This window comes from Eufriesea mexicana, unplaced genomic scaffold (genome assembly GCF_001483705.2).
Source record: "Eufriesea mexicana isolate 0111107269 unplaced genomic scaffold, ASM148370v2 scaffold2977, whole genome shotgun sequence".
NCBI classification, from domain to species: Eukaryota; Metazoa; Arthropoda; class Insecta; order Hymenoptera; family Apidae; genus Eufriesea; species Eufriesea mexicana.
Window position 1 is genome coordinate 215,371 of NW_016911052.1, and position 12,923 is coordinate 228,293.

General features: G+C 40.2%; 1 pseudogene; it reads left to right on the plus strand.

Moving 5' to 3' along the window:
- Positions 1 to 2,126: 2,126 nt before the first annotated feature.
- LOC108550800 (uncharacterized) lies at positions 2,127 to 9,921 on the plus strand (annotated as a pseudogene).
- Positions 9,922 to 12,923: the final 3,002 nt, after the last annotated feature.

Genomic DNA, 12,923 nt, shown 5'->3' on the forward strand with positions numbered 1-12,923 from the left:
ACTCAACGATAACTGTCTTCGACTATAACTCAATATTAACTGTCCTCTAGTCGATCCTGACTTTCTTCATATTTCTTTACCCCCATGCACACGCTTTACGATGTTTCCCTTAATGTGACCAAATAAGGTCTTGCTAAGGGCCTGACTCGTCACCCAAGGTTTCCTCGATTGACCTGGTCTTTGCACTTTCGACCCTCGTTCTCTAGGTAACCTCAACAAAGTGTACATGGTGGAAAATGTGCGATACTACGCTATATAACATTTAATCGGGTTAATATCCAACGTCAATGGACAATAATTAAATAATATTTTGAAATAATAATCTAAGACAAGTGTCGGCAAAAGTCTTGTCCCGTCGTCCGCGACTATGGTGAGGGCCGATGAGTAGCCATGGAAAACATCATACCGGCGAAATAACAACGGCCAATGAGCGGCAATATATAAATAACAACAGTTATACGAGCGACGTCGTTAACACTTTATTAATTAACAAATAATGTGAAAACAAGACGAGTCACGGGACGTTGTTCTAATCTCGAAGAGAACAAAGCTACTAATTTATTGTGAGAAAATTGCAGGAAAGTTCTGGAAGCTTAAAGGCTTTTGACAATTCTTTATTTGTTAATTAATAAAATGTTAAAGAATTGTCAGAAGTCTTTAAGCTTCTAAAACTTACCTGCAGTCTTCTCACAATAAATTAGTAGTTTCGTTCTCTTCGAGATTAGAACTACGTCCCGTGACTGTTTTCCCCCAACCAATATCCGGATTGCCAAAAAATGAAATCCCTAACGATAAGCTCACATGGTAACAAATTACACGTTGCGGAGGAATGCTTCGATCAAGTTTCGTAATTTAAAGTTAACAGCGGTCGGCTGTTCGGTATCGGTTCGCGATCGGTGTCGTCGCATCAACTCGTCGAAGTTCAATTGCAACAGGGCGGTCGGCTAAAGCGAGTCAGACCCTTCATCGAGGTGGCGGTAATTAAAGATATTATCGGAGGTGCGTGTCGGCGCGATATCGACGAGACGCAGGACGCGTACCACGGGTACACTGGTACGCAAGACCTCCGTAACCAGTGCATCGACACTCCGTCTCCATTGCGAAACGATTGTCGGCTTGCTTTACTGCTTCCGAGACCGCGGGAACGATTGCGTGCTTTCCACGGACAGGATTAACCCTTTGCACTTGTTAATCCGTGAAATGTCGTTTTCGGTACTCCGTTCATCCCTTTGTTTAGGATTGTAAATCTAAAAGCGAAAGTTCAGAAATTTTACAAGTACCAGTGTTGCGGCCCTAGGACCGCAATGTCCCAGGCCAAGTGGAGGACTGTATTACGTCCTTATTGTCAGCGTCCCTTGACTTTTCTATACTCGTCACCTAAGCCACCACTTGGGTAGACCGTAACAAGCAACTATCACCCTCAAGGCGACAGACATAAGGACCTAGATTGTTTAAAGAATCAGCACCACCGAAAGACGCTGGAGCTAGTGTCATGTAAAATGACTGTTAAAAGGGAAAAGAACCGGTAGCAGTTGGGTCGTAGCTCAATAATTATCTTTCTTTGTTATAATCCTTTTTTAGACACTTTATTTTGGTAGATGTTACAATATTTAGACAATGGATCAGCGTTATGGCGTTAAATGTTGCGTCAAGACTGAAGAGTCTTGTTTTCGGAGGGTTCTATTTATTAAAGTTTTATCAGTGATTGACTCAGACTGAAGTCATGAAGTTAGTCATGTTTAGTTATGACGAATTGGAACTTTGGACCGTGACACTAGCACACACTTCCAATATTATACCAACCGATCAGCTTTATCGTCCTTCTAGCGGATTATTCGATATAATTAACACGAAGGCGCAGACTATGTACAACTCTATAACTGACAACCAGGTCCAACAGATTGGATGCACGTGTGACTAACCTATCCATGTGACAAACAGACCTCTATTCAGAAATCGCGATATCGACGACCAAAATAATGCCAAAAGGAAACTTCCTTGACAGTTTCCCATTCCTTGCGAAACACCCACGTCCAATCGAACGTGGTTTCGTGGTTTCGTTTCCTCCACTAATATCCGCTTTTAACCAATGAAAATAAACTTGAGGAGACACCGGACAGAACACTATGAGACGTCACAAACGTAAATCAGAGCTCAGAATCAGTCGAAACACATCAGAAGTCATCCAGAAGTCGAAGACAACGCATCAGAGGTCATTCAGAAGTCGAAAACAGTATATCAGAAGTCATCCAGAAGTCGAAAACAACACATCAGATGCAAAACGAAGCTCAGACAGAACTCAGTCACTCAAGCATACAGAACACTTAGTATAACGCATAGTATAACTAACATAGTATATCTAATATAGTATAACTAGTATAACTAATACAGTGTAACTATTATAACTAATATAGTATAACTAGCATAATTAATATAGTAGTTGCTATTAGTTAATTAATTATTACTATATTAATTATGCTAGTTATACTATATTAGTTATAGTAATTTTACTATATTAGTTATACTATGTTGGTTATAGTAATAATTAATTAACTAATAGTAACTACTAATTAATTAACTAATAGTTACACTGTATTAGTTATACTAGTTATACTATATTAGTTATAGTAATTTTACTATATTAGTTATACTATGTTGGTTATAGTAATAATTAATTAACTAATAGTAACTACTATAACCAACATAGTATAACCAATATAGTAAAATTACTATAACTAATATAGTATAACTAGTATAACTAATACAGTGTAACTGGTATAACTAATATAGTAATAATTAATTAACTATAATAATGACTACTATAACTAGCATAGTATAACTAATATAACTAAAATAGTATAACACTTAGTATAACTAGTGTAATAAAGTATACACAACACGAAAGTGTCCTTCATTGCACCTAATCCAAGATGCTCAGTATCTCAATTGGTAGAACATACTAAGAAAAGGCATCCACTACGACAATCTTCGGTTGCCTTCGTACAAGATTTATTTCCGTCGAAATAATTTATGGTATCAGGAAGGAGATAATAATAATAGTAATAGTAATAGTAATAGTAAGAGTAAGTTTGTGAGAAGATTTTATCACAATTTTGTGAGAAAGTCACGGATCACCGAATAGACGCCATGCAATATGGTTGAACCCTAACCTAATCTAACCGATTGATTTCGATTAATAGTTCCCGTTGGATGAATTAATACAATTTATTCTTGTTTCATTATATCGATACAAAACTCGCGTGTAGTAGTGGAATAATGTAAGGAGGTTAATCAAAGGGCAATTAAGGATCGAGAGGTTTGAAATGTCTCGAAGGGAATGACGATCGTATCGTTTGGAAAAATTTTATCGTCGCGGTTAAGCGGCTTCCTTTACAAGCTTTTAGTGCCATAATTATCGCCATTTATAGACCTCGTCCTTGATAAGCGCTTATCTCCCTCCGAGCGTTCGTGTTCTTCGCGTTTGATATTAAAACGAGGGGTACATAAATCGACGCACCGGTGTACATCGCGATTTCGCGTTTTGTCGCGATCTCAAGGCCATCTGGAGCGTCGAATCGAGCTACGATGTGGACGAGAAAAACGGGTAAAAGTCACTCGACGAGATTCTCGGCGAATTAACGCACTGTGTGTAATGCGTCGAGTATGATGAGATACTTCCATGAAATAGATCAACGTCGAGTGATCAATAAATTTTCAATCCTTTCGTATTGAAATATTTTAAGAAATTGAAAATTTAGGAACACTTATAGAGATTGGACTAGAGACTGGTAATATTTATCGACAAATTCACAATGATATAAAAGTGCTCGAGTGACAGGAAAGATACGAATTATTCGAATTATTCCATGAGTTATTACAACGCTCAACGATATTACTATATTACTATATTATACATAATATAACATTTATTACTATATTATACATTAATACAACTATGATTTACTTAACAACTCAACGATAACTGATTGATAGTTGTCCGATGACAGTTTTTGATCTATTTTATGCTTCTTTTCTACCATGTACACGCTTTGTGATACTTCCCTTAAACCTTTGACTACTATGGGCATCTAAAGGCACTTAGAAATGTTACGTTTGTAATATTTTGGGCCCCAAAGGATGATTAGAAATTTTGCGGTTGTGACACTGTGGACGCCTAAAAATCTTGCACTTGTGATACTGTGGACAGCTAAAAATCTTACGTTTGTGATATTATGGACACCTAAAGGCATTTAGAAATTTTGCACCGTGATACTGTGGGTGTCTAGAAATCTTGTGTTTGTGATACTATAGACCTTCAAAAATTTCTCTCTTGTGATACTGTGGGCATCTAAAAATCTTGTGTTTGTGATACTCTGGGCATCTAAAAATTTTGCTCTTGTGATACTGTGGGCATCTAAAAATCTTGTGTTTGTGATACCGTGGGTGCCTAAAAATTTGCCATTGCGATACTGTGGGTGTCTAGAAATCTTGTGTTTGTGATACTATAGATCCTCAAAAATTTCTCTCTTGTGATACTGTGGGCATCTAAAAATCTTGTGTTTGTGATACTATAGACCCTCAAAAATTTCTCTCTTGTGATACTGTGGGCATCTAAAAATCTTGTGTTTGTGATACTGTGGACCCCTAAAAAATTTGCTCTTGTGATATTGTGGACACCCAAAGGTGCTCAAAAGTTTCTTCTGCAATTAAATTTTAAGTTCGCACAGTAACAATTTAATGCAGAACACAAAGAAATAGATCGCGTTGTTTAAATACAGTGAAATATAGTGTCTTAATTATTATATTTGAATATACAATAATTTCTCAGGAACGCACACCTAACGAAAAGTTTCACCATTATCGGTGTACATCGCAAATGGATTCCTACTGTATGGTACGACTGGTGCGTTTCAAAGTCTGCCACAGTCAAAGGGTTAACATGACCATATTTGGTCATGTTAAGGGCCTGCCTCGTTTCCCATGGTTTTCCCCATTGACCTAGGCTTCGCACCTTCGATCCTTGCTCTCTCAGTCACCTTCGGATAGCTACGTGTGCATGATGCAAAATGTGCGATACTACACACGTGAACGTGAAAAAAAGAGGAACAAAATGGAGTAAATATTTGGTAACTTTTGCATCGACCGATGGTGATGGTCTGACGGTGATTAATAACTTTCTCCTTATTTTTATTCCGTCTTTAAGTTTAATTTGGAAAGTACTCGAGAAACATCCGCCACTCTCTTCTGGCGCGTCGAACGCGCTGGATTACACACGTTGACCTTTCGCAACGACGAAGATCGAGGATGATCTACGTCATCCGCTACATCCTCGATCGATCGACCTTCGTATTTGGCAAAGAAACTGCGCCCGAGCGAAAGGTCGATCGGCATTGACCTAGGCTCGTTGAACGTTCCCGTTAACACGTTCCATCCTTTCGTGCCTCGAGGCTATCAAAAATTCTACTCTGATTTTCTTCGACGCGAGATAAATCGATTTAAATACAACGCTGTGCTCGAATACGAGACCATCCACGTTAATGGCCGACCAATTTTATTTTCACAAAACGTCTCTCTATACTAACAACAATTTCTGCTGCTATATTTTCGAATAACGTTGCAACAAATCTTCTTCATCGAATCTCATAAAATTCTCTTGACTTTTTGAGGTTAGGTTCAGGTTCAGGTTTAAGTTTACGTTTAGACTGACCTTGGATAGCAGAGAGTATAAAAGGAATTTTGTGGAAAAAATGAATAAAAGAAATACGCCTTTAAAATCGTTACTATATATAGGGTGTCTCAAAATTCATGCAGGATTTGAATTTTGCATCATTTTCTCTGTAAAGTGTTATGAATGAAAGAAAAATGACAGTGTATCAGTTGATATTTCAGGGTTATCAAAACTGGAGCGTGACAGGAAAGAACAATGCGTCTTCATTGTCGAATAATATTTACAATCTTGAATTAAAACCCTGTTTCCCATCGAAATTATTTCCTGCGTGAATTTTAGGTTAGGAATCTAACCTAACTCGCTGGAAGAACGAAAGATAATTAAATCAACGTTTCTTAAAGTAGTTAAAGTTATATCCGCATGTGCACTTAATAAACCGGAAACCAGTTACCATAAATTCGCCTTGAATAACCCAAGACTAATCTACTCGAAGTTTAGCCTTGCCATTCTCTAGTCCCTAAACAATCTCTAAGGGTTTTGTGCACAATGGCAATCATGGAATACCGATATCGTCGATTCCAAGAAGCGTGGCAGGACGAAACACTACGTGTCCGGTCGTATTGAGCCATCATCGCAGATCCGGGAATTGCGTAGGGCGGTCCATAAAACGCGATGGCTCCGTGCCGCGTTAGGTCTCTCCGTGGCGGGGTAATTTACAACGCTGGACATCGCTGCCGGTTTATTACCGGCTTGTTTATTTTACGGTCCCTACAGCCGCGCTGCCTCTGATCCGTCTTCTCTTCTCCATTCCGTTCCGTTCCCTCTCGTTCTGTTCCGTTCCGTTCCGTTTCAGTCCACTCCATTCCCTGTCTCCAATCCTCAGACCAGCTGTTCCTCGCCTTTTCCCTCTAAACTATTTTTCCATTTGTATCGCATCGCACCTGTGCATCAGTGGAACGTGGATCAAGATGCCTTTGCCTGTGCTCTCTTCATGACCTATGCCTACCTTCTTCTACCTTCTAAATTGAGCTTCGAATTGGGTATTTATTGGCTAACTGGCTGTCATCGATGACTATGGATTCATCAACGACTAATGACATTATATTAGCATGATTTTACCTAGTGATAAAGGAATTTCTTGTTCCTTGGAAGATGCTGTTGGATGACCAACGAATCGTTGGCATTTAGACACTACATGGGCCTGGCTGATAAACGCAGACCAATTTCAGAGTCCAAAGACAATGGACTCGTTCCTACTTTCACTAAGGGCCAATGGTCATCTTCACCCCACCAAAAACTAACATTATATAAGCACTCACAAAATTTTCGAAAGGTCAGTTACACTTTTAGCCTTGTTGCTAGAACGCTTTTAAGGTAAACTTGAAGCTCTTGTCTTTTACATTCTCATAGTGTATATATTTCACTTACATTGACCACTTGCGCTAGAAAGACGTGCCACGCACGTCGAGATGCTTTCGTTCCAAAATCGCCAGCGACGTGTACACCACGTGGACAGGAATTTATCGCAGAAATGGAAGTAACGTGGGTTGCACGTCGACTAGCAACCAGATCGTTCGTTTCTCGATCTGAGAGTGTCCGGTGTAGCATAGTGTCATCGATATCTTGGGAATATTTCAAAATCCTGACACCTTACGGCGTGTTACACAGTAGCGCAGGGCACCGCAACCGTGAGTTTATTGCTAGTGCAAATGGTTAAACTTTGTACATCTGTTACTGTGCAACTAAATATGGTTACTTCCCTGTACAAAGCTTAAACGCTTTGATTTCCTCCTGGAAAATCGCAACAGTTTTGAATTCTGACACTGGGTCTGCGTTCATCAGCTAGGTCCATTTCGGGACCAAGAGCGAACGTGTCGTTGGTCATCGAACACCTAGACACACATGCCATGGTGCGATTCATCAGGTGGAACCCCACCCTGCGGCACGTTTGTGGAAGAAAGAACCGGGGAACAAACCGTAGAGAACACGAATCGAACAGGTAGGACGATGGCGGTGCAACGGCGAGGGCTCGCGCGCAATCAATTACCAGCCGGTTGCGGATAGTCGTGCAACGTGTCCGTGGGCGCAAAGGCCGGTCAATAATAAGGAACACAGGAGAGCGGTGTACGTGCGGACGCAGTCCGAGCGGAACGGACGCGCGTTCGCGATCGCATTCACGGGGTCAGGTACGCGAGAGAGCTACCTGCATCTCTACCAGGAGGGCCGGTGCACAGTCACGAGCCGACGATACGGAGGAACGGGCGAACGCGTTCACGGCAACGTGAAAACGGTCTGCTGCCGTATACACACCGACTGCCTATCGCCGGCGCGCATAGGCGCGGTGGGTGTCGGTGTTCGGTGCAGCGCCGGGGCGTGTGAACGCTGTGACATATGCGGCGTGTCGCTTTCTTTAATCGCCTCTGGCCGCGACTGCCTCTTGCCGGATACCTGCATAGCCCATTCGCCTCGGTGCAACGGAGTCGAGCCAGGCGATACGCTTCGTTTCGTCCTCCACTCTCGCCCGCGTGTGTCGCGGGATCGCGATCTACGATGGAACAGAGATGGCTTGTGCGTCGCGCAGGCAGTAGCCTGGCTAGTCGGACAGATCTGTTTCGGGTTCCATGAGCACACGCGTGTGCGCGTGTGTGCTAATGGGTTGGATTTACAGAGATTGAACTTTTAACCCTTTGCACTCGAGAGTTGAGCTTCGGTCACCGTTTCATAAAATTTCGAAGATCGATATTGACCCTTTGCGCTCGAGGCCCTTTTCGATCAGGCGAATCAACAACTCGGGCGCAGTTAGCCGCTCACGCTTATTTCATGAGTTCTTTACAGTAAATTTAAAATGATTTCGGACACAATAAAGCTTGAATATTTTGACATTATTTTATTATTTTATTATATATTAACTTTATTTTAAATAACATTCGCAACTTCTGGATGACCCTTCGGAATTACCCGGAATTATTGAGCGTGGACGAAATTTAGATTTGAACAAAAATTTGATTCATTCCCCCCCAATATAGCTAAAGTTCAACTATAAAATAGTCTGTCTATACTATTGTATTGTAAACCTTAGAAATACCGACCTCATGGCTCAATTAGGTATACCAAGGCAGGATATTCCATATGCACCGCGTAACAGCAATTTTAAAAGAAATATTCTAAATAATAGCCATTCTAAAGTACATTGTCTCACTCCACACCTTATAACATTATACACATAGTGCTAGGAATAGATTGTATATTAGAATATATCCTAAATATAAATTAATAAAGACGTATCTTATTTTCAACTGCGCCATTTTTGATAACCCTGAACTGTCAGCTGTCACACTGTCCTTTTGTTTTTCGTTGACAACAATTTATCGCGCGAATGACGAAAATTCAAATCTTGCTTGAATTTTCGGACACCCTTTACGTGCGAGTAGTTGTATGTATTTAATTAAGCACAAACCTTCGTTATATTTAAAATATTGCTAAACAATGATGCATTGTTCCTTCATGTAGTGCTTCATTCTTGATAACCCTAAAGTGTCAGCTATCACGTTGTCTTTTTCTTGTCGTTGATAATACTTTATCGCAGAAATGGCGGAAAATTCAAATCTTGCGTGAATTTTCGGACACCCTTCTTTTTTTAATTTTTTAATTTTTGGGAAATTCTTATAAGTATTACAAAAAATCATAAATAATTTTTTGATAAAGCATTTTTGGATTTAAGTTCATACGAACTTGCTTCATTTATCGTATTTGTCCTCGGTAGCACGTAGACCAAGTTTGGTGCCAACTTATGTAGGACACCCTATATAATATGCAAAACCCGAGATACCTGGACATTCGTTTGCTCCGTGTCAATTCATCGATACTTCCGATCGATAAGACACGGTTGTCTTTCGTTAAAGTTTCGCGGATCCACTTGCACAGTGTCAACGGTATCGCACAGAGCCTGGAGTTAAGATTGTGATATCTGCATACAAATAACCAGATCCATCGATCCTACGGATCTACCATCGCGATGCAACAGCTGCTGCTCGCTCTCACGATCGTCCTCTTGGTATCGGTCGCGGATCGGAAAGGAGCTGTCGGGAAATGCGATTTCTCGCTAGGCTCAGGGAAATTGGCTCCACGCCGATTTAGGCGCCTTTGAGGCTCCTTTCATGGACCTGCAACACGGAACGTTGACTTATTGGCCATTTCGTGTCCGCGATCGACACGCGGACCCGATCCTCGTTCATCGGGGCAGTCGACTCTAGAAAGTGTGCACACCGAATCAGAAGGCAGAGTTTAATTTAAAAATTCCAGGCCAATATTCTAATTAGTCCAACGTTTAATTGATAGCTCGACTTAATTCGAACTTAATTCGATACTTTGCGAATGAAGTATTTCGAAGTGCTTGTGTTATAAATTAAATTTTATTTTAATTTGCAGAATATTTTATTCCCAAGTTAATTTTTAAAATTAGATCTAAATACTTATCTTTTGAATTAAATTAAATTTTATTCTAATTGAAGCAAGTTTTCAGACCCAAATTTAATTACAAATATTTGATCGAGTCGAAGTTTGTGAAATTTATGGGTATACGAGCAGTTTGAAGCTTTTACAATTTAAGATCGATTTGAAATTTGTTAAAATTAGTCCAACGTTTAATTAATAACTCTACTTAATTCGAACTTAATTCGTTACTTTGCGAAGTGCTTGTGTTATAAATTAAATTTTATTTTAATTTGCAGAATCTTTTATTCCCAAGTTTAATTTTTAAAATTAGATCCAAGTGCTTATCTTATAAATGAAATTAAATTTTATTTTAATTGAAACAATTTTTCAGTTCCAAATTTAATTTGAAAAATTAGATCGAAGTATTTATGTTATGAATTAAATTAAATTTTATTCTAATTGAAATAATTTTTCATTTCCAAATTTAATCTGAAAAATTAGATCGAGTCTAAGTTTGTGAAATTTATCGGTATTCAAGCTGTTTGAAGCTTTTAAGATATAAGATCGATTTGAAATTTGTTAAAAGTTTAAATTAGGTTAGACGTCAATGGAGAACTTCTGGTTGGTGTATACGTGATACATTCAACGTTGGTTCACGTTGTCGTGGAGCAGCGAATATATACGATCACCAATGAATAATAAACTTAATTGCCCAGATCTGTCCGATAGGACGCTTTGGATATTATTATTGTCGATAGCAACTGGTCGGAGCATTAGGTTTATAGAGGAGAAATTTGTTAGCTGGATAGGTCGGTTAGACCAGCGATACGTAAAGTGAAAGATTTCTGGTAGATTTTTGCTGCCACGAATCAATTAGCTTCGAAACGATTGTGGATCTACGAGGTTATACTATAAACCAGAGTCTAAGTGTCGAAATAGACATCGAAATCCAGACTTATCGAAACTGTTGGATTTTTCTGATACATTAATATCCGTTATCTTGAGAACTACTTGAGATAGAAAGTAGGAACCTGGCATGAATCACCTTCTGAACGTTATTACTAGGTTCAACGGATGTCCAAGAAATTTATCCCTAGAATTACACCATGCAGACTTTCCAAATCATTTTTAGAAAATATAATTTTTAATTAATAATTTAATTTTATAAACAAGAAAGCTGCAATCTAAGAACCTTATAACACATAACCTATAAACACTGCAATTCTAAAAATAATTAATAAATTTATCAGGCTTGCAAGTATTTCCTTTCTAACCTATATATCGAAGCTACTAAACGCCTCCATTTTGTTTATTGTTCAAACGTATTTTATAGTTCGTTTCCATCCGTTTAATATGTTAATTGTCTTGTCGTTAATCGAAAGAGCAAAGCATAATCTTCGACTGACACCTGCAATTTTTCCCAGTCCCTATCGCCGTGCTCACGTGTGGCAATCGGGACTCGACAGGCGATTTTCCTGACGGCTTCATCGCGCACAGCCTCGGCCGAGAAGGAGACGGGGCTGCCCCGCGGACTCTCGTAACTGCGTGTGCGCATCGTGCGTCGCGCATCGCGCGTAAATCCGTCGCCGTCCGTCGTGAGGCGTGCGCGGCACTCGAGCTCGCAGATTAATAACGCGATAAATTCAACGCTTACCCAGGTGGGCGTGCGAGCCGCGTAGGAACAGGTAGATAGAGCTACGTGCCGCACCGGCTCCGTGTTCCTCCTTTTTCCACTGCCGATACGCCAGCGTCGTCGGCCGATTCCCGATTAATGCGGCACGAATCCCCTCGGAGAATTCTCTGCAGATTGCTTTTCCAGGCGAGATTATTTTGCCACTGATCCGGAAATATAAATTTACCTATGCGGGACCTACCAGTCCTTACAATCTCAAAATTTACAGTACGCGTGGAATAAACGTGATTGAAATGTAATAAAAAAAATATAAAAATTCTACGCGATTCTACGTGAAAAACCAAATCGAAAATGAAGAATAAAATTTTTTCATTCGAAGCTTCGTTATCGAGAAAATCGGCTTTGAATATTCACCGGTGTACCGATGTGTCGGCCATCTTGAGCCAAAGTGCACGCGTTCTCGTGCATATTCAAAGTCGATTTTCTCCGCAAGGAAGCTTCCAATGAAAAAATGTTATTCTTCATTTTCGCTTTGTTTTTTCACGTAGAATCAGCCTGTTCTTTGCTAAAGTTTCCGAGACACCTTGTATATCCATTACAAGCTTGACAAATGCGGGTCCATAAAGCGTATATCTTTGACATGCCTTTAGACTCGCGGACATTATTTCCGGCTGATTTCGAACCGAACGAGGGACAAATTGAAACGGATCAGCCGTGAACAAGGTTATGCTAACGCGTAACGAGCAAACGATGGTCAGAGCAGTGGTTACATTGTATCGTGAGGCGAAATCACCGAGCATCGGATGGCAGTGCTCGGAAGCAAAACGGCCCGATCGCCATCGCTAATAGCCCACGCATTATGTCAACCGTTGCCTGGACAACCGTTTATTAGAGGGCTGCGGCGCTATAAAAAACGCGTTTTGCATAATGCAAGATAATCAAGCGGGACGGGTTTGGGACAGGTGTGCCCGCTACCAGCGCACTCCGCCTTCCTACGGAGCATCCCCGACGTGTAAATTAATAATCTATTAGGACATCCTCTCCTCTTGTTGGTCCCTTTCGTTTCTTTACTCTTTCGTCCCGCTCTTGTGAGTCTCTTTGTACTCGTTCCCGTTGCATGTCTTCTCCGATCTTATTATTCATGAAGCATTTTTATTTCTCTTCCTTTTCTCTTATTTTCTACTCTTT